Source organism: Lissotriton vulgaris, chromosome 2_1, assembly GCF_964263255.1.
Source record: "Lissotriton vulgaris chromosome 2_1, aLisVul1.2, whole genome shotgun sequence".
NCBI lineage: Eukaryota > Metazoa > Chordata > Amphibia > Caudata > Salamandridae > Lissotriton > Lissotriton vulgaris.
The window spans coordinates 1,095,892,326-1,095,918,004 of NC_141687.1; the positions used below are offsets into that span (position 1 = coordinate 1,095,892,326).

Consider the following 25,679-nt stretch of genomic DNA (forward strand, 5'->3'; position numbering starts at 1 on the left):
CAGTAAGCGCTGCAGACCTTAGGGGTCTTCTCTGTTCACAATACCCTGGGTACCTAGGGTACCATTTACTAGGGGCTGATATGTGGCCAGAGATGCCAATTGGGTTTAGGCTTTAGTATAGTTTTTAGGGAAGGAACACATGCCCTTGGTCCCTGATTGGCAGGGACCCAGGGCACACCTAGGAAGAGTGCATCAGGTATCAGGCAAAAAGTGGGCGGGGGGGGGGGGTACTGCAACAGAAACTCACTTTCTCACACAAGCCCTCTCCCAAAAGTAATCAAACACCTCTCTATTCTGAGACAGTTGATTTCGTTCAAAGCATTACATTTAGTTCCTTACATGGTTGGTCCACGATTGCTGCAAACAGAAGAGGATAACACAACATACAAGGGATACGCTGTCTGCAAAGAGAGCCAAGAGTGACAAAGGAGAAATACAAAGTGCCTTGATAAGGTCCACCCTTGAGAAGTCACCTGAGTCTGCACCAGTAGCTACCTTAGTTTAGGAGTTAATAAGGCAGTCCTGGATGAACTATAAGGAGAAAAGTTCCATGAGCCAAGTTGATTTCAAAATGTTTCTCCATGAGCTACATAAGAATGTAAGAGCACTAGGGAGCAAAGTGGACGATTTTAAAAATATAGTCATTAACTTGACAGATGAACAACACCATTTTGGCTTGCAGATCTTAGGTCTCAAAAACTTATATGGAGCTACTGTTGAAACCCGAAGACCTTGAAAGCCAATCATGTTGCAACAGTATAATAACAAGCATTTACAATGCAATAGGTCTCGCAGCATTAAAGTTTGAGTTATTGGCATTGTGTATGACAATGCGTTGCATAACATTTTTAGCAAACTTTGAATTGGTGAGCAGTGAGAGTGTGTGCAAGAGTATGCTGTTGCTCACAGCTGTTATTATTCACACAGCTCTGATGATGCACCTCACGCACAAGGCTGACACAGTTATTATTCACACAGCTCTGATTATGCACCTCAGGCATGGGCTCACAGCTGTTATTATTCACACAGCTCTGATGATGCACCTCACGCACGGGGCTGACGCAGTTATTACCCACACAGCTCTGATGATGCACCTCAGGCACGGGGCTCACAGCTGTTATTATTCACACAGCTCTGATGATGCACCTCAGGCACAGGCTCACAGCTGTTATTATTCACACAGCTCTGATGATGCACCTCACGCACAGGGCTGACACAGTTATCATTCACACAGCTCTGATGATGCACCTCAGGCACGGGGCTCACAGCTGTTATTATTCACACAGCTCTGATGATGCACCTCAGGCACAGGCTCACAGCTGTTATTATTCACACAGCTCTGATGATGCACCTCAGGCACGGGCTCACAGCTGTTATACATTTGCTTTTGTAATTTGCACACTTGTAATTTTCTCCTCATGTATCTTTACTGTTCCTATTGTGAAGCGCTCTGACGCCTTCGGGCAAAGTCCGTGCTAAATAAAAACACTTGCATCAAAGTAGGACTGTGGCGCCAAGCCATAAGGCATCCACAAGCTCACTTATTCTGATTTGGGACCCGGATTCTTGATGTGTCCCAAGGAGTCCAAATGCCTGCAGTTTCAGACCAGCCACTATGGGGGCCAGTCCAGTTGTCAAGCTCAGGGCTGGTGGTGCTGCGTGGCGTGTTCACAGTGATCTCAGGGCCCGGGATGACTCCAGCCCACTCAATTCAAAGCCTGGTCCGCCCGGCCCGCTCTTCCACCGCTACACAAATACCCCTCTCCTCACCTTCGGTGCCGGTGCAGCCGCTACGGTGCTACGTACCAGGCTTGGCCCCCTCTATGCCTGTGATCGTACCAGTCTCCTCCATAGCACTGGTGCGGGCCTATGTCTAAGTTACCAGTATGTTACTGCCCGCCCCTCAGTCATGGTTTCTGGTGCCTTCCCAGCATTGCGCGACGCGCGTGTCAGCGCAGGACAGGTCCCGGTTTCGACACCCTCGGTGTCAACCCTTTCTGCAATGGAAACATTCAGAAAGTGACACCCCAGGCTACTAAAAGGCTATGTGCTACCATGCTAATGGCATATTATGCCTACTGGATGCCCAATTAACAATAACCTAATGGAAATACCAGCACATTTCCAGGAAGAAAAGTTACATACTCAAACAGACGTGGCAGCTACAAATAGTGCTTTCAAGCTAGCGCTTCAAGGACTGTTTATTTCGCAGGAACCAGATGTGAACGTGGCTTTTGTTTGCATTCTCTATGTGGTATATTTGATTTAATATGCGCAAGAAACACAGTTTAGCTCTGCAGGATGTCTGTTAGCCTGCACAATTCAAGGCAATTCCTACATGTCTCTGATCAGTTGTACTATGTTGAAAAATTAAGTAAAACGTGTGAGAAACCTTCCAGTTGTGCATTGTTTGCTAATTCAAGACACATCGCCGGGGCTTGAATCTTTCAAATCATGTCAATCAAATTATTTGTATGCAACTCTGTGCTCACAGCCTGTATTATGTGGCACCTGCAAACTAAAAGTGCATAGTGGTGCTGTCTACATTTCCTTCAAAGGTGTGACCTCAAGAGGTCCATGATATATAGAAACCCCATCAAAAGAAAGAAAAATGATTTATCCCAGGTAACCAAAAGTAAAGGTTACCCAAGTAAAAAGTTATTTGAAACCATTGCACTATTAAACCTTAAGCATTGTAGTCAGAGATACTGAAATTATGCAGCATTGGAGGGCCAAATTATGCAGCAGTATTGTGTAAATTATGCGGAAAGAAAAGGCAAATTGTACAGCATAATGGGACGCATTAGCTGATAGTATTACTTCATTATTTTGTCAGTTTTACACTTGTTGACACGGTCTGGGCATTTTGTGCACCTCATTAGTAGCAGTTTAACACCAAAATACAGAAAAAGCAACAGTCGGCAGTCAATTTTTGCAAAGGGCCTCCCACTACGCAGCAACATGTGTTGCTGAGTATTTGGTAACTTTTGAACATTTGGGCTAGAAACAAAATGTGTTTTGCTAAAATCTGCCGATTATGCAGTAGATGATGGATTTTGTGGCAAATGGGACAAATCTACAATTTTGCACAAAAAAAATACTCACCGCACAATCACCTACATCCAGTGGCCCTGATTATAGTGCAAAGGTCTAGCTTCATGCTATCACCATTGTGCAGCATGACATGGAGGGAAAACACTGCTTACTGCCTCCCAGTTCCATGTTATCAGTATTTTTCAAAAGAAAACAATTGCTAATACAAAACTCATTCAATATGATTTAATATCACACTAAGTGCCTTCCTATGCTTCACCCCAATTATGTTATTGCCCCTCCCCACACTCAATTAAAAAAAATATACTACCCTCCGAACATCTGTGCACACACAAAGGTTTACAATCATATTCCTATGGAAGAGACGTCACCAATATTAAATGAAATATTCGAAATAATTCCAAGACTGTGACTGGACAGCAGCAAGCCCTATGCTTGAAGGGTTTCAACTTACCTGTCGTCCGACGCCGACCGATGTCGCAGAGATTTCAAACAGTCCCTAACAACTCGCATCATTTTTGTGGCTCATTTCGCCCATACCTCACTAAGGTCCTGTACTAACGAGCTTGGCCATAGAGAGAATGGTAAAATCTGGTCATGCAGCCAGCCCTTGGCCGCTATATCAGCACTGGTGATTCCACAGAAGACAAACAGCTGCACGAGTCGCAGGTGTCATGGTCTCGCTCATTCCCAGGTGCAATTATCAACGTGGAAAGCAAAAAAAAAAAAAAAACTCATGTTCATCGAGGAAGGATTTCGGATCCGTCTTGGATTTATCTGTTACTTGAAATGCCTCCTTCGCTGCAGAGGTAACATAAAATTAGTCGCATGAAATAATAAAAACTCACCGCCGCAGCCCGGCTTGAACAGGAACCTGTGTTGGGACGGGAGCGGGGCCACAAAAAAGACAGGAAGCAGACGGGAGCTTACCCCGCGCTCCTGTGCTGAAGCGCTCCTGTGCCCGTCAGCCGGAAGATTTGCGTGTCAGCTAGCGGGGCTCCCGTGCTTGTGGAGAGCCCCGCCTGCTGCTGAGAATGACCCGATGCCTGCCGAGGGAGGGAGAGAGGGACACGTGAAAAGAGCCCGGTGAGTGATGTGTGAGGGGGGGATGTGTGCGCGCGCGTGTGTGTGCGCGTGTGTCTGTGTGTGTGTCTGTGCGCGTGTGTCTGTGCGCGTGTGTGCCTGTGTGTGCAAGTGTGTCTCTGTGTGTGTGTGTGTGTGTGTGCGCATGTGTGTGTGTGTGTATGTATGCGTGCATGCGTGTGTAAAAAGAGCCCGATGACTGGTGGGGGGAGGGAAAGTGAAAGTAACCTGCAGGCTTGCAGTGGAGACAGGAGATGGGTGTGCGCGCATGTTTCAGTCTGCGCGCGGTCCGCGCCGATCCCATTCCAGAGATCGCGCGTGCCCATCTCCTGTCTCCTGGGAAGCAGAGCCAGTGACAATAGGTCTCTGGCGAGACCGCGCTTTCGCGTGGTTAACGCCACGAGACCTAAAAATTGGCATTCATTCATACAGTAGGAGTCTCCCTCTTCACCTCAGGTACTGACCAGAGGCCCTCCAAACAGCCTTGACTTGACATAGAGTGCCTGGTGTGGCCCTGTGCAGAGAAGCACCACCAGATATCCTTAACTGTGTGCACTTCTATGGAGACAAAGAGGAAATCATGAATCTTGTACTTAACACTGACTCCATCACATTCCCAAGGTATTGGGCTACAAGCTACAGATCTACTGTGACCTAGCTGTTTCTGTGTTGAAGAAAAGGAGAGATTTTAGGCAATTCACAAACTTCTTGTGAGAATGAGACATGCCCTACCCGCGAGGCCCACCCGTTCTGTGAAAATATATATATATACATATATATACATATATATATATATATATATATATATATATATATATAAGTTGCTGCATGTAGATACACATGCTATGTATACTCCTGACATCTAGTGTTGGGGTTGGACACATATAACTTATTTTTTTCTGAATACTTCTTTTGAGTCACAATGTGTTACTCCTCGTGTGACTGGTTTTGTGCATGTTCATCTGTTCCATTTTTAGATCAATTTCTTCCTCCTGTGGGTTCAGACATGGGTCGCTGAAGCTCCCAGTTCACAACAGGTGTTGTTTGTCGCTGGGGCCTTCTGGAGGCTTCCACGTCTGTTAGCACAGAAAAGTTGTGTTTGCAGTTTTATGTCTCCATCCTTTCAGTTCTGTCCTGGATATTTGTTTGGGTTTCGGCCTTTCTCCTCGGCCACCCGCTTTGAGAATGTGCAGGGCATGATGGAAAAGAACCCCCTTTCAGTACTATCTACAGTGCCACTCCCAATTCTAGGGGCACGATCACCACTCAATCTGCAACCTTTGCTTGTTGCTTGACCCCAAGATCTCGTTCTCATCCTACCTCTCATTCCAGTCCAAGCAGACCCGCAGGTTCAAATGCAACTGGCGGCTTGCTTGGAGAAAGATGGTGCAGGGGCAAGACGACAATACCCTAACATCTTTGATGTAGAAGCTGAAGAAGAAACGGGTCCCTCAGTCTTTGGAGCAGCCAGCCTGCTTCAGTACGACACCAAGTCCTCCTTCGGATTCCAAGGGCAACGATCAGCCACCCACACAGGGACAATACTAGAAGGAGCATACTGTGATTACTGCGCCCCATAACACTCACCAACCCGTTGACCATCGCCCTTCAAGGGCCTGGCATAAAGTCCAACAACAGCCCAATAGCATTCCTGCTCGCCACTGCATCCCAGCCTTTGTTGACACCGTTGTAAGGCCTCCGAGCAGACTCCGTCTCTGACGCCGAGACCGCCACACAATACCTGGCCTTCTTTGGCGCCGGCAGTGCCCTCGATGCCATACTGTTTCTTGTCGCTGATGCGACCTCACCATTCAGAACCAAAACACCCTTTGACAAGGAGACAGACTTTTGAATAAACAGCCGTCAACATAAAGGTCAGCTTCAGAGCTGAAACACCAATCAGTGTCGACTCGCCCATCCACGATGCCATCTTTACTGGGCTCTGTTGACTTGAGCATCCTATTTTACAGCGCCTCCTGGAGGAGTTGGAGGAAAATAGACAGAGGAGACATTTTATTCACCATCAAATGGTTAAGATGTGTTTACAACAGACAATAAAAGTACAAGACACTCTTCCTCGCAAAAGGAAGCTTACCTTTGAGGAGCAGTTTGCATTGGAACTACCACCTCTTCCAAAGCCCAAGAAACATAGAGATAGTGGCTTCAGCTCCCTATCTTCTCAACCTTCTCTTTTCTCCCAAACAACTACCCCCACCACATAGGCCACCTCCGCCAAGGGGGTTCTCACATTACTCCTGCGGGAAGGGTAGACGAATAGTTTCTACAGACTAATACGATGCCCTGTACAATGCAGAGCCCTGGAATGAATCTTGGAATGACTATGGGCTTGTTCCTACTGTCAACAATGACCCAAACATTTATCCCACAAAGCCTTACCCTCTGGATTATACTACCTCGTAACACAAGGCCATTTAGAGGATGGCCACCTTCCCTAATGTGGACTTGCATACCATCATAGAGGAGGATGACTTCTTAGTGGAGACAATTTCTCACACACTGTGTTAAACCAAATACCTTTCCATGGTCAAGGGCATGTTAAAATCCACCCACAAGGCTTTTAAAAACCCTGTTAAGGCCAGAGTAAACACACCCAGGGTTTATAAAAAGTACGAGGCCTCCCCCCTCATATTAAAGAGCAGCTTCCCACGACTCTCTGGTTGTCCACACTGCCCATAAAAAAGAGAATGCATAAGGTATTGGGGATGGTCTGCCACCAGGTAAAGAAAGCAAGTAAATAGGTGTGGCAGGCAAAAGTGTGGCCACACAATCTGCCACACGTTGGTGCATCGCTAACTTGGCGGCCTGCTCTCGAGGTACGACCGAGCTCAGTAGGATGAAAACTACTCCAATAGCCCCCAAAACTAATATAGGCAAAAGGTTCAGGAGCTTGTGGCCAAGAGCCAGACCATCTCAAAAACCACCATTAGGTTTGCCCAGGATGTAGCCGACACTGCTGCCAGGGATATTAACTCAGCATCCTAATCCACCAGCATGCCTTGCTGTGTCTGTTGCTTCAAGCCTGAAGTCCAGCAGCACCTGATCAACAGGCCCTTTGCTGAGGAACACCTCTTTTGGCCTCCAGATCACATGCTAGAGAACATAAAATTAAAAAAAACGGACACTGCCAAGGCAATGAGAACCCTCAAGACCCCATAACCACACCGGTTCTTTTGCCACACAGAGTTTCAGGACGGCGCCAAGACCATCTCTCTGAAAGTCTCTTCCTCCTACCAGAGGTAATAGAAGCAGTAAGAGGCAGAGGCGGTGTGGCAAAGGGAGTCGCTCCCACCAAGCAGTGGCTCCCTCTTCCTTCCCTACGATCACACAACACCTGTGGGGGGCCACATACAGGGGTTCCTCACCAAATGGCAATATATCAGGTCCGACCTGTGAGTTCTGTTCATTGTGCTGGAACATTCCCACCCCGGCAGGGACTCCAAGCGACCACCAGTGCCTCCTCCAGGAGGAATCAAACGCCCTACTGCTCAAAGGGACTAAAGAGCCTATTCTGTTGCACCACCACTGCAAAGGGGAAAACTCCCTGTACTTTGTCATCCCTCGGAAAGACGGGTCCCTCAGGTCCATCCTCTATCTCAAGCACCTCAACAAGTATATCCTGTCTGAGAACTTCCACATGGTCATGCTCTAGGATGTCATCCCACTGCGGCATCAAGGCGACCTTATGACAGCCGTCAACCTGAAGGATGTCAATTTCCACATCTTAATCCATCCTGCCCATCACGCTACCTCAGGTTTGTGGTAAGTAGACAGAACTTTCAATTCAAAGTTCTGCTGTTCGGGGTCAGTTCAGCACCCTGGGTCTTACCAAATGTTTTACAGTGGTGGCCACTCTTCTCTGGAGGAGTGGCTACCATGTATTTCCTTACCTCGATGACTGGCTGATAAAGTGTGGACAGGGAGCAGTGCATCTGCCACACTCAGATCACCTTTGATCTCCTCCAAAATCTTGGTTTCACTACCAATGTGGGCAAATCCCACCTCCACCCACTCACATACCACCCTTTTTTTAAGAGGCAATTCTAAATTCAGTCACCAGACCAGTTTATCCCAGGCCTGCTAGCATCCAAGCCTTCGAGCACCTGCTGCCTCTTTCTTAGCCAAATTGGCAGTAAATAGTCAGGGAGGTGATGTGCCTCTTTGGCCTGATGATTGCCTCCTGCATAGTCACTGTTCTCCGAGCATGAAGAGTGCCTAAGTGCTCAGTGGTCACAAGTGGAGGGGGGGATGGGGTGGTTTAGAATGTGTCTGTGTGAGGAACGTCTGTTGATTTAGGCCAGCACCCATCACTCTCTGCAGTGGTGGAACAGCAACAACCTGCTGCAGGGCAGGCTCTTTCTAGACCCAATCCCACATGTGCAGTTTACCACAGATGCCTCCCTCGTGCTGGAAGTGCATTTGCTGATATGACGCCCCTCTGCAGTCCTTTCATATCAACCACCTAGAATTACTGGCAGTCCAATTCATTTTGCTGCCATGTACATTACAAAAGAGTCCTGATAAGAACAGACAACATGACTGCCATGTATTGTCTTTAGATGCAGGGGGGCACACTACCTCCTCAGCTCTCCAAGTTGGTGCAGAGCATTTGTCATTAGGCGATCCACCACAGGGTTCACCTGCTAGCGGAGTACCTTCCGGGAGTGGATGATGAGTTTAGAGACCTGCGCAGCAGAACACAGCTACAAGTCTGTTAGTGGCAACTCTGCCCCCAATTCCTACTCCCATACTTCCAACATTGGGGGCTGCTGCACCGTAGATCTTTTTGCAACCACAGAAAAGGCCAAATGCCCAAACTTCGCCTCTGTTACTGCAATCCCAGTTCATAGGCAATACAGGTGAGCTGGTCAGGGATATTTTCATACACTTACTGCCTCTCCCTCTACTTCTGTACGTGGTCCGGAGGCTAAGACAGACCTCCCTTGACCTCATTCTGATAGCTCCCACGTGGACCAGGCAGCCATAGTTTACAACCTTTCTCATGTTGACAGTAGTCCCACATGAGAAGCCAGGCCAGGCCAGGCCTGCTCACTCAGCACTAGGGCACAGTCAGACACCCCAACCCGAGGCAGCTCAAACTAGCAATCTGGTTTCTGAATTCTTAGAGTTTAAGTATCTCAGTTCGCCAACTGAGTGCATGTCCATACTTCCAGAGGCTCGGCGTCCCACTACCCAAACCTGCTATTCGGCAAACTGGAAGAAGCCTGCAGCACAGTACATTGTCTGCTATCTCCTTCATTTGCAACGCTGTAGACTGGCTTGCACCTCCATTCACTTATATTTGGCTACAGTGGCAGCATACCTGCAGAACAGTCTTTGCTGTTCACAATCCTGGTCATTAAAGAAGCCTTAAAAACCCCTTACACATACAGGGTAGTCCTGAGGACTAACCCAAAGTTTTTGCCCCAGCTGGTCTCCCCCTTCCATCTCCACCAAACTACTGAACCTGGTGTTCTTTCTGTACCCAGATTCTGTAGTGGAGAGAGCTGTTTGTACGCTAGATGTTAAGAGGGCCCTCATGTACTATATACTTTTCGCACCACGCAGCAGCTATTTGTTGGCTGCACTAATGCATTAAGCCACACAAAGGTTTGGCTATTTCTAAAGCAGGAGTGGCGCTCCGACTAGTCAGGTGTATTCGAACCTGCTATGCCAAAGCCAAAAATCAACTCTCCATTCTACGTAGGTCACATTTGACATGCAGGAAGGAAGCTTCTATGGCTTCTTTAGGAAACATCCAACTAGCTGACATCAATAAGGCAGCTACCTGGTCCACACCACATATCTTCACTAAACACTTCTCTGTGGATGTCCTAGCTCATCAACCAGCCCAAGTGGGCCAGGCTGTACTACGTACACTTTTTCAGTGTTCTGCATTATCCTTGGTGTAGCCACCGTTTTACGGGACAACTGCTTTGCAGTCTATGCAGAACATGGGTATCAACAGGTACACATGCCAGAAACTGTTAATTACCATGTAACATCTATTTGAGGCGTGTAGTGCTGTAGATTCACATGTTGTAGGAAGCTGGCCCTTTATATGATATACCACTAAGTGGCTCTATCATACAAAAGGTACAGATTCTCCCCAGAAGTTTACAGGGCTCAATGTGAACCCAAATTGCTCTATTCGCAGTAGTGTGATCGAGCAGCCTTAGGCCTAACACAGAGGAGAGTAACACATTTGTTATGTGGGAAGAACAAGGAAGGTCCCTGAACCATTCAGCGTATAAGAAACCCAAATATAGTTCTCATATACCTCAAAATGCCAGACTTTAACTTAAAATATGTACCCTATTGGATATAAACAGATATTTAAACAGAAACAAGAACCTTAGATAGTGTGTTTGTTATGAAAAATATACAATTTATTACAATTCAAAAGGTTAAAAACATTTTATACAATAATAGTGCCCATAGACACCTATGGTATTAAAAACATTAAAACATCACAATTTTGTTTAAAACAATAAATGCCAGGGTTCACAGTTTTGTTGTTGTTGTCGACCCAGCGTTTCGGTGAATCAGTGATAACACCTTCTTCAGGACAAACAATTCTACAAGAGAACATTTGCAATTAGAAAACATCCCTTTGTGCATGGAAAACGACATCCTGTCTTTTCTTAAAAAAACAAAAATTAACCTTTATCTCTGTTATTCGGGCACAATTATTAAACACACTTAAGAAATGGAATTTCAATGTGCATGATTAGGTTCTGTAGGGTACATTTCTGAGAGCATTTTGAACTATATCGCTATATCCCTGGGTCCTATAGCTTGGTGACGTAAAGTCATCCAGTGGCGCGTTTTATATTCAAAAAGAAGGATTATAAACAATCCTAAGTATAGGTGAGTAGTATCAATATAATAGACTAGTGAGCAAACCACCGAATAGAATGAATTAGTGAAATAAATTGTGCAATAATAAAGAACAATAGACCACCTTATCCGTCTTATTTTAAACAGTGGTTTCCACATACAACACGGTGGCCCCCCTCCGGTACCCTCTACAATACAGAGCTCCAAATAGAAGAAGGTAAAAAAAAGCGAAAAAACTCGATTTAATTGCCAAAAGTTGGAAACTTCTGTAAAATTACAACTAAATGGCTAAAGTATTGTGATCACAAATATCTTTCTCTGAAGGTATTGCTAACTGGAATGTAAGACACCAGAAGCCCTACATAACTTATTTCGAATGAAAATATTCCTCTAAATTGAAAGAGAGAGGAATCTGAAGAAGTCACACACGGGTATGCTTCACAAATTTTTTCATAGAAGCTACCCAATCGGTGACTTTACGTCACCAAGCTATAGGACCCAGGGATATAGCGATATAGTTCAAAATGCTCTCAGAAATGTACCCTACAGAACCTAATCATGCACATTGAAATTCCATTTCTTAAGTGTGTTTAATAATTGTGCCCGAATAACAGAGATAAAGGTTAATTTTTGTTTTTTTAAGAAAAGACAGGATGTCGTTTTCCATGCACAAAGGGATGTTTTCTAATTGCAAATGTTCTCTTGTAGAATTGTTTGTCCTGAAGAAGGTGTTATCACTGATTCACCGAAACGCTGCGTCGACAACAACAACAAAACTGTGAACCCTGGCATTTATTGTTTTAAACAAAATTGTGATGTTTTAATGTTTTTAATACCATAGGTGTCTATGGGCACTATTATTGTATAAAATGTTTTTAACCTTTTGAATTGTAATAAATTGTATATTTTTCATAACAAACACACTATCTAAGGTTCTTGTTTCTGTTTAAATATCTGTTTATATCCAATAGGGTACATATTTTAAGTTAAAGTCTGGCATTTTGAGGTATATGAGAACTATATTTGGGTTTCTTATACGCTGAATGGTTCAGGGACCTTCCTTGTTCTTCCCACTTATCCTCCTTGTCCCCTATTATATAGCAAAGGAGACCTCCCTTCCTTCTTCTACACATTTGTTATGCACACAGTGATTAATAAATAACACGACGCAAAAAACAATATGCACCAATTTTAGAAAAATAATCTTCTTTCAAGATTTACTGAAAGACCAAGAAATTTGTAAAAAGGTAAGTACATTTTCAAGAAAAATACTTTTCACTTTAATGACTGGGCACTTAATGCAGTTTTCAGGCTTTGCAATGTTAACCTATGGGAAGAAAACAAAATTGCGGTTTTGCTGCTAAGTATACAACTTAGTGTGGGTTTTCGAGGATCAAGAATCCGCACTAGACAAGGCTCCGGTTGGGTCAGGGTGCGATCCACAGGTATCTGCCGCAATTGTGACCCTCGATCACAATTGTAGAGGCTATCTGTGGATCGCACCCCGACCAAGGCCCAGCCTATTACACTGCCTCGGCTGCATCGACTCTGCTGCGCACCTTCAACTGGCAACCCATTCCGGATGATGATTCCAAGTAACTAGGATCGAAACGCCGTCGATGTACGAGCATTACCTCTGGAGCCTATCTCTACTATGGCTCACTAAAAAAGTCGGGAATAAATGATAAACCCTTGTAAATAATCCTGCTTGAACCATAAGTTTCTCTGTATATATTAGTCACTTTTTCACATTGCGCCTTCGCTGTTTTTGCCACTTGTCACCTGCGCCGTTCACCTTTGAGTGTCACGAGCATTTGCGTGCACAAAGTTTTCGGGCTGCCTACAAATAATTGTTTACAGTGCTGATACAACTGTTTCCAAAAATCTCTGTATTTTACTGCTCCACTATTTTCTTTGTACTCATCCAAATATATGATGCCTTGAGCACATTTAAATAAAATTTTGTGTCTCCCTCCTTTCTTTTCCTGTAACGCCGTGGATATACTTGATAATTAATTCTTTCAATAAATCTGGTTTAGACATTGTTAATTTTTTGCACAGTTCAGTAAAGCAGTTTGGTATTCCAGTCTCCGTTGGGGGTGGAGTAACCACAGGGGGGATACAAGGCAGCACCAATCTTACACCCTCAGTGGCACAGGGGTAGCCGGTTGCAGAGTGCCAATACAGCTTTGGGTGCCTAATGCAAGTCAATAGGGTTGTTCGGTTCTGTGCAAGGCTGAAGGCTCTGGCCTGGAGGCCAGGCGAAGAAAACCCACAGAGGCCCAGATAAGTAGAGATGGTAAGGGGACGTAGGGACACCATTTGCCATACTACCCCAGGCCCAAGGAATTCGGGTGCAGGGGTGTCTTTAGGCATCAGAAAAGTCTTACTGGGCAGGTCGCATTTGGGGAAGGGGTTAGTCTTCAAGTTGAGGCTGCAGGCATCGAGGTGGAGTCCAGTAGAGGTCAGCCCACGGAGTACTCTTGCTCACAAGTCCTGGGTAACCTTCACTGAACTTGTGGACCACTTGGACTAGTGCCAATAGTATCTGAAAGAGACACGTTAGTGATCGATTCCTTACCTTAGAATATCCCCAGGCGTCAGACTAGATCCGCAAAGTTTTTGCTTTGCAGTACCTCTGCGCGTTAGTAGGTGGCGGCCTGCGGTTCCACGTCAGTCACTGGCGTCGCAAGCGCCAAGATGACATCACAGAGAGTACTTAGGCGCCACCCATGCATGCGCGCTGACGTCCGTTCTTTCCTTTTTCCGTGCCAGCAAGGGCAGATCCGGATTGAGCACGTACCTCAGTCACTTTTTGATTACTATTTTGAGACTTTTGTCTTTCCCCCTTTTTCTCCTGGTGCACGTAGGGATGCCTGTCTTTAAGTCATGTGGGGCCTGCCACCGTAATATGTTGATGGGGACCCCCATGATGTTTGCCTCTACTGCCTGGAGACTGATCACGACTCCCGGGACTGTCGAGCCATGGCCCGAAGGCCTTGCGGGAGCGGCACCGGAAATTGCTGGAGGTCCGGCATTCATCTCACCACCGCTCCGGGTCTAGGGGCCGTTCCCAGGACCGCTCGCGGGACCGAAGCCGTCGCTCCTTGGGCTCCAAGTCTTCGCCCTCGGATTCTGGTAAGCAACGTCATAAAAAGAAGTCGAAGAAGCGTGTTCGCTCTCCGGCGTCCCCCGTAGCTCCTCGGAGGTGGACGAGGGGGACAGGGGCTCCGCCCTTTCGGCTCCTCTGGAGCCTGGGAGTCCCTCGGACTGTCCACCCTACCCGGGTCTGTCGGCGTCTCCTGAACAGGTGCAAGAGTTTCTTGCTGCCATGGGCTGCCTTCTCAGGCCTCGGGCTCCTGCTGGCGCGCCTTCGATAGCCCAGCGGTCCCGTGTCCAGATCTTGTTGGCCCGGCGGCTACTGGCCCGGCACCACAGGACCCTGCGCCGTTGGCTCTGGCCCCGGTGCTACGAGGTGCAGTATTGCCGGCTCCGGCGCTGCACTGGGTGCTGTTTATCCCACCCTTGACCTGGTTCCAGGACCATTTTGTTTCTACCTGGGCTCCGCATTGGGAGGCGCCACCGGTCCGGACCCATTCTCAGCGCAGTTTCCGACGCAGTTTGTTCCTTCTCCGGCTCCGGCCTTGCCACCGCGACCGGCCCCTCGAGGACCCTCTTGCCCGGCAGTGTGACTCCGAGCAGGATTGGGTGGACGATCTGAAAGGCGCTGCAACCTCGATGTCTCTTCTGACCCGGGGTTTGCCTCTCCCCCGCCTACGATGGTGGAGGGCGCTTCCTACACGGTGGTGCTCCGGCGGGCTGCTGAGGCTCTCAACCTCCCCACAAAGGCCCTCAAAACCAACCTCCTCACCGAGGTGCTCCAGACGGTGTCTACATCATCGGATGCCCTGACCGAAGTCCTCTTGGGCACTTGGTCGCGGCCGGCCACTGGGGCTCCTGTAGATAAAAATTTCACCAGACGCCGGCGCCTGGTGACCCCGCCTTTCTGACCACCCATCCCACACCTGAGAGTCTGGTTATCCAGGCGTCGACATCGCAGAGTGCCTTTCCTTTGGTTCCGCCGGATAAGGACTCTAAGAAATTGGAACAGTTTGGTAAGTGGTTGTTCTCTTCGGCCAGCTTGGGGCTGCAGTCTGTGAACACCGCCGGTGTGTCGGCCGCTACTCTCACATAGTGTAGGATGCCATTGCTCAAGATCTGCCTCAGTGTCCTAAAGAGGTCCAGGCTGCCCTTTCTCAGGCAATTGCTGAGGGAAAGGATGCGGCTAAGTTCGCCATTCGGTGTGGTTTGGACACCGCAGACTCATTGGGCAGGGCGATTTCTACAATGGTAGCGTTGCGACGCCACGCCTAGTTGCATTCCACTAGGTTCTCGCCCAATGTCCAGAGTTTGCTCATGGACAGGCCTTTTGATGGCACTCGCATGTATGGCGATAAGGCTGACTGGAGCGGAGCGTTTTAAGGACTCGCGGGCCACGGCCAAGTCCAAGTCCTTGGGTCTTTCTGCAAAGAACCCGGCCACTGCTGGGTTTCGTTCCTTTCGTGGCCAAGGCAGAGATACCCAGGCACGTTCCTTCAACAAGCCTGTGCAAAACCAGCCCCAGCGCGGCTGTGGCTTCCGCAGGGGCAGATCTGGAAATCAGCGTGCGGGTCAGTCCACGTCCGCCCCGCTGCTCCCACTTCCAAACCTTCCTAGTCCGAGCTTTGTTGGGCACCCCACGCCGTTGGGTGGCAGCATCTGCCACCACCTCCCCCACTGGCGCGACATTACGTCGGACAAGTGAGTGCTGCAGATAATCCGCAGGGGTTACTCCCTCCGCTTTCAGTCCTCCCCTCCAGCCATGCCACCTCGGTGCCACCACATGTCTGGGAATCAGTTGGTTCTCCTCCAGCAGGAAGTTGCGGCCCTCTTGGCCAAGGGGGGCATCGAGTGCGTTCCTGGGCAGGAAGTAGAGAGTGGTTGTTATTCCCACTACTTTCTGGTCCCCAAGAAGGACCATGGGGGCCTGCGTCTCATTTTGGACCTCAGGGACGTGAATCGCTTTGTCCGGAAGGAGAAATTCAAAATGCTGACTCTAGCTCAGGTCTTGAATGCTCTTGACCCTGGAGATTGGATAATAGCGTTGGACTTGCAGGATGCTTATTTTCACATCCCTGTTGTGCCGGCCCACCGGCATTACCTGCGGTTCATGGTGGGCCATGAGCATTTCCAGTTTGTTGTGCTCCCCTTCGGCCTTACCAGTGCCTCTCGGGTGTTCACAAAATGATGGCGGTGGACACAGCTCACCAGCGCAGGTCAGGGGTGTCAGTCTTCCCCTACCTCGACGACTGGTTGTTGAAGGCGGGCTCGCCCAGGCAGTCATTAACCACCTTCAGACTACGGCTGACCTCCTGCAGTTGCTGGGGTTCTTTATCAGCGTGCCGAAGTCGCACCTGAGTCCCTCTCGGAAGCTCCCCTTCATCGGAGCAGTTCTGGATTCTACGCAGTTTCGGGTTTATCCTCCCGAACAGCGAGTCCGAAATATTCAGGCTATTATTCAGATCTTTCAGCCTCTGTCCCGGGTTTCAGTCAGGATGACCCTCTGGCTCCTGGGCCTGATGGCCTCCTGCATCCTGCTGGTGACACATGCCAGATGGCATATGCGGGCTCTGCAGTGAGATCTGAAGTTTCCAGGGGCACAGCATCAGGGCAACCTGTCCGATCATGTCCAAATCTAAGAGGGCACGGCACAACAATTTCAGTGGTGGCTCACAAATCGCAATTGGGTCTGTGGCAGATCCCTCTCCCTTCCCCAACCGGAGCACAGAGTAGTGACGGATGCGTCCCTCCTGGGATGGGGAGGCCACTCGGGAGCGGCGGAGATCAGAGGCCTCTGGTCTCCGGCAGAGTCCCGGCTCCAAATCAACCTTCTGGAGCTGCGGGCGATCCGGCTGGCACTGAAGGCATTCCTTCCTCTGTCCGGGGAAGTGTAGTGCAGTGTTCACGGACAACACCACTGCATTATGGTATTGCAACAAACAGGGCGGGTTGGGGTCCTAGACCCTGTGTCGGGAGGCTCTGCGCTTCTGGACATGGCTGGAACATCAAGGCCTTACCTTGGTGGTTCAACACCTGGCAGGTTCTCTGAACGCCAGGGCGGACAAACTCAGCCACCGGTGTTTAATGGATCGCGAATGGCATCTGAACTCTGACGTGGCGCAAGGTCTCTTTCATCAGTGGGGAGAGCCTTGGTTAGATCAATTCACCATCGAAGAGAACACGCAATGTCATCAATTCTGAGCGTTGGAAATTCCAAGGCGGCACTCGCTCAGCGATGCTTTTCGTCATGAGTGGAGCTGCGGTCTGTTGTGCGCTTTACGCCTATACCACGTCTGCCCAGAGTGCTGAAGAAGATCAGGCGCAACCTGGCCCAAGTCATCCTTGTGGCTCCGGATTGAGCACTAAGATACTGGTATCCCAAGCTACTCAGCATGGCGATCGATCCCTTGATCCGACTGCGTCTTCGGGAGGATCTTTTGTCGCAACAGCAGAGGACGGTCTTCCACCTGAACCTGTCCAGCCTCCACCTCCATGCGTGGAGATTGAGTAGCGACAGTTCACACCTTTTGATCTTCCTCCTGAAGTCTGTGATGTCATTCTGGCAACCAGGCGTCACTCCAAAAAAACGGTATACACCTGCAGGTGGAACAAGCTTGTGGCATGGTGCACAGGGAAGGCTCTGTATCCCCTTTCTGCCCATCTTTCTGAGGTTCTTTTGTTCCTTCTTTCTTTGGCCCAGCAGGGCTCTGCTCTGGGCACTATCAAAGGTTATCTTTCGGCCATTTCTGCCTTCCTAAGGCTTCCTGATCAGCCTTCTCTTTTTAAGTCCCCGGTTCTCAACCGTTTTCTGAAAGGCATTACGCACACGTTTCCTCCAGTGCCGTTCATCATGCCTCAGTGGGACTTAAACCTTGTCTTGACGTTTCTGATGTGTGCTCCCTTCGAGCCCCTTCATAACTGTCCTTTACGTCTTCTCACTCTCAAGACGGCTTTCCTGGTAGTTATCACCTCTGCCAGAAGAGTGAGTGAGCTCCAGGCTCTTTCTTCTAAACCTCCTTTCCTTTCTATTCATCCGGACAAGGTGGTTCCGAAGACCTGCCCTCCATTCTTGCCAAAGGTTGTCATGCCCTTCCACATCGGGCAGACCATCACTTTGCCCACCTAATTTCCGCCTCCGCATCCTTCCAGAGAGGAAGAGAGGCTCCACTGTCTGGGCCCAAAACGAGCGCTCGCCTTCTACCTGAGCTGCACACAACAGTTCCGGGTGGATGACCAGCTCTTTGTTGGCTACGTGGTCGCCAAAAAAGGTCGGCTGTGCACAAACAAACCATCTCTCGTGGGTCGTTCTGTGCATCAAAGCATGTTACTCGTTGGCTAAGAAGGAGCCTCCTCTGGGGCTGCGTGCCCATTCTACCAGGGCGACAGCAGCCACTACTGCCTTGGGACGCGGCATTCCCTTGCAGGACATTTGTCAGGCAGCTATGTGGGCCTCCCTGCACACGTTTACCAAGCATTACTGCCTTGACAGTCGAGTTCGGAGAGATGGCTTCTTTGGCCGTTCTGTTCTCCGTGAATTTCTGGTGTAATCTTATTGGCAGACTCACCACCGGTGTTGGTATTGCTGGGGTATCTATTCTAAGGTAAGGAATCTATCACTAACGTGTCTCTTTCAGATGCACAAGTTACTACTTGTGTAACAATATATATGTAAGAGACATTAGTTAGTGATGGATTCCTTAATGCCCCACCCATCCTCCCCATTCTGCGAACTGATGACTAGGGTTAAGGTCATCCCTTTCAGGGCCCTAGTTTCAATGCACCAGTGGTCAGTATCTTGCATGGCTCTGCGTTCCTGGCGCGGAAAATCGTGTACGGAACTGATGTCAGCGCACATGGGTGGCGCCTAAGTACTCCTGTGACGTCATCTCTGCGCTTGGGACGTCAGTGACTGACGCGGAACTGCAGGACGCCACCTACTGACGCGCAGAGGTACTGCTAAGCAAAAACTTTCCGGATCCTGTCTGACGCCCTGGGATATTCTAAGGTAAGGAATCTATCACTAACTAATGTCTCTTACAGATATATTGTTACACAATTAGTAACTTGTGCAATAGTTTTGGGAAAGGAGCACTGGCACAGGGGACCTGTTTGGTAGTGACCGTGGGCACTTACAATCAAAACCATATTATCTTCCGGGCAAAAAGTGGGTGGCTAACCATGTCAAAAGAGGCACTTTCTCACACGTCAATAACACAAAAAACTTTAATTGGCGAAAATGCCCAGAAGTTTCATAGATATTTCATGCTACTTCCTGGTTGCTAACAGGGTTCAACTGAGTTAGCTGGACATATGTGTCATGTTTAGGGCACAGGTTGGTGTTTGAGCCCTGCTTTGCCCAGTGGCTAATCGTCAGTTATCAGTGCTCTAAAGCACATTTTAGTGTTAATGCCTCGATGTTTGCACCTGCAGCCATCATGGGGGAGGGGGGGGTTGAGGTGAGGGGGGGGGGGTGATTGGGAGTACCCTTCTAACTGCTGTCACATTTTAACCTTTTGCTGACTGTTTTAGACAAGGCAGACAAAATAGGGGCTAGGATTTGAAAGATACATCTTTAAATAGACATTGTTTGGTGATCTCATTGTGGTGTCAAACTTATGCTCATCTATAGCATGATTTACTGAATGAATGGACAAATTCCTTGTGGTCGAAAAATATCACTACATTTCAGGTAGTACTTCTCAACTCCCCACCAGATCAAAATGGTGCCTTTTGTACACTCTCTCCTATTGCTGGATCTCTTGCTTTGGGAGATATACTAGGATCTGCAACTTTGGTACCTGAATGTCTTTTCATGGGTTGGATGTAAAGGTTATGTAAAAATGGCTAAATTCCACTACATCCTTTACTTGTTTCAGGCAATGGAAGTATTAATACTTTCACCTCTGAGTTAATAATTCCAAGTGTCTATGGATATTGAGTCAGTGTGTTACGAACTGTGACAGAAATGTACAACTCTGGGAAGGGTGGGTGGAGAATAGGGGTGTGTGTACTGCCAATGACATGACTGTGATGTTGAGTTATGTTAAAATGCAAATAAAAATATTTAAAATAAATAAATAATAATTCCAAGTGTCAATTGACACTGGGCAGGAAAAATGAGTTTATCAATCGTATCGGTATCACCCCAGCATACAAGCTGTGGTCTTACTCATCATCACTCATAAGTATTAGCAGAAAGGTTTCACATCCTGTTCACCCCGAAAGACTATCACCATGACTTTACCCAAGGTTTGGAGGGGAATGGACATAATTCCTGTATGAAGGTGGAGCCACTGACTAGGAAGGAGACGATCACGTCTTTTGAAGAAATAAAAACAAACAAGATTATTTTCTGCAAAAGAGGGAAAGGTTTCACTATTTCCAGATAAGGCACTGGGCGCTGAAACCCTTGAGACCATGGCCTCTCATACTTGGAACGGTTGATAAAGGGCGTAAAGCAGGTACACTTGTAATATCTGCATGGTGCAAACTGAGTATGCCAGAAACAAGGCAAAAAAAGGGAGACCACAGAGGAGGAGGGTTCACAAAAAGGCCTGTATAGTCATAGGAAATGCAAAGGAGAAATAAACGCAGCACAAACAGATTATCTTCTGATACCACAACATGGACAGATTATTAACATTGGAGAAATCAAAATCAACAACTTGTTGAAGTGAATAACTCTCCTATTTTCCTTGGCACTGCCTAAAACGTGGTCAATTTTGTGAAGAGCTCTTACAAGTAAAGAGCACTATGTTCATCATGCATTGCCCATAGGATCGGGGAATAGTCATCCTGGGCCTTCCCATTCCATCGTGCATACACCTCCACATCATAACTAACGCTGCCCTTGGTGGTGGCAATACAGTTAATCCTGGCTTTATGTTGTAAGCTGGTGGTCCCTGGCTATTTCGACTATTGGATGTCCTTGTAAGTTAGAGTTTATTTACACCCTGAAAAATAAACTCAAATCATGGGAAAAATACTGGATCTCCAATATTTTGGCCATTTTTTTGAGGGAATTTATGGAACTGACATGCCCCCAATACCTAAAAATACCATGTGTTATGGCTATATAGACTTTCGCACACGAGTCTGCAGCTTAGCTCTAGATGTTACAAATGTATGCAGCTGTGATGGTGTTGGGATTGGAGGGGCTGGTAAATTAAGGTGTCGTATTTGACTCCTGTTTGACCGGATGGTTATTGAAGACATATGTGAACAGAAAAATGAGGGCACACATTAAATCCTAAAAAAATTAAGTTGTTTCTGTGTTTTTTTCCTGTTAATTCTCCACTCCTTATTTGCTTGGTATTGAGATGCATGGCTCAAAAACGTTTAGTCATGTGTGATCTTATTTATATATTTTTTTAGTTTTAATTTGAGTCAACTTGAATCATTTTTACTACTTAGGCAGTGTTTCTATTCTATCACTGTTGGGAAGTGGAACCAGGATGCACATTTTTAAAGTTTTAAGTAGAAATGGCACCAAAAGGCACAATTTGCCAATTATAGTCACTGGTCACAATAGAGCAGGACCTAGGCGCAATTTGAGACTGACACCGATAGAGTGTGGGTTAGATACACCAACCAATTTAATCCTGGGCCAAGATTTTACTTTCTGCATTTGGTCTTAAAGTCTCAACTCACCACAAGAGTTCATTTCTAAAGCCCCACAGGACCTCAGCGTAGGCACTTGGAGACTCACAGGGTTTCAAGCAGAGGCCCAACAGCAGGATCCAGTCCATATCTAGTTGCCACTGGTCATCCGGATACTTCCTGGAAAAGGCCTCTCGTAGCTTGTTTTATGCTCAGTAGCCACACAGGAGATCAGCAAACTGACCCTTGCAGTCCACTTCTATGTCCTGGGTACAAGAGTGACCATGTCCATTCCTTTAGGGTTTCGGGCAGCATGTCCAGTCCTCTTCTCATCTTCTGCAGGCCCAGAATGTGTTTTGAAGTGAGTGCCTGTAGGATCCACAATTATAACTGGCACTAACTAGTGGGTAGGAATGACTCCTGGACATAACCTAACAAATGGAGTAAAAGTTCCCCGGGTCATCCCGACACATTTTGGGAATTTTCAAGATGGCAAAAGTCTTTGGCTACACCAAACCGGGCTCTGAGGACTGGAAGTATCTGTGTGGAGTGTATCATAATTAGGGCTTCCATGTTTTAGTTTTTACTGATTTTTACAGATCAATACAGAGAGAAAATAATCTATTTACGGTCTGTATTTATTTTTAAAAGTGGAAAAATACAGTAAATTGTGCTTCTTTTGAGTCACTTTTTGTTGTCCTTCATGAATTCCAGACCAACAGATTGACACCATGGAGATTTAAACACAGGATGAGATTCCCTTAAATACAGGCATATGTTAACATTATTTGTATACAATGCTAATATTTACTTCCCATTGTAGTGCTTTGTTATAATTAGCTCTTTGATTTGCTGATACACGACAGTATGAGTGCATGTTTATCAGTTAAATAAATGTGGGAATATGCCATTTTATGACCACATTAATTCTCAAAATATATAATAAATATGGATGAAAACCAATACAATAGCCCAAAAATAAATCTGGTTAAATACAGGCGGAAATGGTCAAAAATAAATACCATAAAACCGTGAGCCCTAATCATAATTAGGGCGCCCAGTTTTTTGTTTTTACTGGTTTTAACAGGTAAATACAGGAAGAAAAGTATTTATGTTCCTGTTTGTATTTATTTTTAAATACAGAAAAATACGGAAAATAGGTCTCCTTTGGATGATGTATTTCTACTTTCAATCATGAGTGCCAGGTCTGTAGGTGTACAGATTGAGAGGTAGGGAAAATGAAAAAAACAATAGATTTCTAACTAATGCTTAATTAAGTGCAGATCTACAGTAATTTTTGCTGTTCTACAAAGCAAGTGTTTTCAGTTAATGCTATTGCACTGTATACTGCTGAAACCTTTTGGACATTCAAATGCGAGAATACATTTATCAGTCAAATAAATGTGGAAAGTGCCCATTGAAGCTTCGTTTATATAGAAAACAAAAAATAAAAATGGATTGATACAGAAAAAATGAGCAAAAAAATATAGATAAATACAGATGAAAATGTCAATGGGGATTCTCCGGTTGCAACAAAGACTGCAGGCTTGGGGAAGAAGATCTTCTGGAGGTGACCACCTGTTGGAAAGGTAAGTTGGGATACCTGGGGATGCTGGGACACTGTCGGTTGGACAACCCAAGGCCGTGGGACGTCGGGTGCAGGGGTGTCTTTTAGGTGTCGGATTTTCTTACCAGCTCCATCCACGGTTGGGGGATCCTCCAGAAAGGGACTGCAGGCTTCGATTGGAAGTTTGAGTCAGGTCAGAGATCACCAGATCTCAGGTCTGGATCGTGGGGGAGACCTCCTCGTGGTGTTGGGCCACTCGATCTCTGCCTTGGGCATCTGGTGCAGAGTGGTGCAGACTCGCAAATTTGTCCGGAGCCAAAGTCTGTGGGTGAGCAAATCTGGTGCTCTCAGGAGACAAAGTCTTGGTTTTGGGAGGCAGGTCCTTTGATTTCTTGAGGCGCTGACTGCAGGACACACCAGGATTTCGCTTGAGCAGGTTTGAGGTGGGGACAGGCCTAGTCAATAGGCTTGCTCTTCTTAGTTCAGCACGGTTTCTTCTGTCCTTCTTCTTCTGGTGGGTCCTTGTTGAAGGAGGCAAGGTACAGAGTTGCCCCTAAATACTAGATTAAGGGGTATTACAGGTAAGTAAAGGTTGGGACCAATGGGTCTCTTCCTTGGGGTGGGTACACCCCCTATTATGCCGCCCTCCAGTGGGAAGGGGGGGCACATGCCTCTCTGGTTGGCTGGGTCCCCCCCATCTCCAAGATGGCGGGGACTGAGAGTTGTGCTTCACCTCGCCTACCCCACCTGAGGGGTGGAGTTTGCAAAGGCGGGCACACCTCCCTTCCTCACTTGGTTTTCCTGTCGATTCTCCTGCCCAAAGTGGGGGTCAGAACCGATGGGAGACAGTTGCTGAAAGCAGCAAAGGGCTGGGGTCGCTCACAAAGGCGGTAAGCCATTGAAGCATCCCCTTCGTGGACTTTGCCCATCCTGAGGGAGAAGGCGTGGCACCTCGTCCCAGGATGTGCATTGTTTCAGACCCCGAGAGCAGCAAGCTCTCGACCCAGGGGTCCAGAAACATGTCTGGTGGTGGCAGCTGGCAAGCGGCCACTCGGCCAGGTCACTAGAGTTAGGTCGTTTTTAATGGGAATCTCTAAGATGCCCTCTGAGTGCTTTTTTCATTAAGTCCTACACTGGCATCCGTGTGGGTTTAATGTGCTGAGAAGTTTGGTAGCAAATCCAAAACCTTGCTTCCATTGTTCATTCATATTCTTAATTTTAGCAATGTGACAGGTGAATGCTTAGTGGATAAAGTTGAATGCGGTAGATGAATGGTTTATTGGTAAGGTTCTCCTATTGCCTCTGAACGAAAGAGGGCTGTAAAGGGACCTCCTTTAATAAATCAGAAGCAGGTCATTGACCATATTAAAGCAGAGACCCTTATCCCTGAATTTTAATATCTATATATATTGTTCTAAATGTTACACGGTTGTTGAAGTTTCAATGAATCTTCATCCTTGATCATTACAAACTCTACGATGAAATGCTTGAAATGTGGTAGAAATGGGAACACATTTGAAGTAGGGAATCAAAAAACTGGAGTATCTATTCACCTAAAATGCATGCTCTCCAAAAACTGCTTTAATCTTTTTCATCCAGTGGAATAGATATGTTTACCTCTTGAGATGTAATTTGTACTCTAACCTGAAATGCATACCCTTCCCCTTTCCAAATGGGATGCCTTTGTAGAGTTGTTCTTGTTATCTGTGTTGCAGAATTACCAATCAGTATTTAGTGTACTCCCCTTTTAAGTCACTCTGATGGTTGTGAATGGCTACACCAAGTTCCTTTTTTGTAGAACAAACCAGTTTTCAGACGATGCCATTTACATGCCCTTAATGTAAATCTTTCTAGTGATTACTCATGGTTGAAATTCTGATGGCCCAGTTAGATGCAGCACTCAAGAATCATTACTGAGCACATATTATCTTTCATGTTGTCCCTGTGACCAGTATTAGGGTTGATATTATTTGCAGTTATTCCACATAGTCCTTAATCTTACGAGTGGTATAATGAACTCCATGTCGTTCAAGCTCCTCCTCATAATCCACTGCAAACTACATAGGACGTGTGCATCACTGATCTTGTTGGTGACTGCATTGCTGTCTTGATGTTTATTGCCTCTGATCTTAAGGCTATTTTTAATCTTGGAGAGTTGAGATAGTCTGTTCAGAATACCAATGCCCTTCAGAGGTTGCATTGTACTAGGTCTAACAAGTTATTCAGGCAATGGGAGAGCTGAAACATTGTCAGATCTATGTTCTCTGGCCTACCCAAAGGTTCTGATCTCACAGTTACATAGATCATATTACCGAGGTGATCATTTAAGCTGTGTGAACTCAAGGTCACTTGATCCCATACTTCTTTTGTGACTTACACAACAATAATAATCCACATAATAATCCACATTTGTAAAGCG

The 25,679-nt window shown here is 46.8% G+C and overlaps 1 protein-coding gene across 4 annotated transcripts in view; it reads left to right on the forward strand.

The window, feature by feature from the left end:
* Positions 1-25,679, forward strand: part of ARHGEF12 (Rho guanine nucleotide exchange factor 12) — an 888,740-nt gene that overhangs the window by 640,921 nt on the left and 222,140 nt on the right. The window lies entirely within an intron of this gene.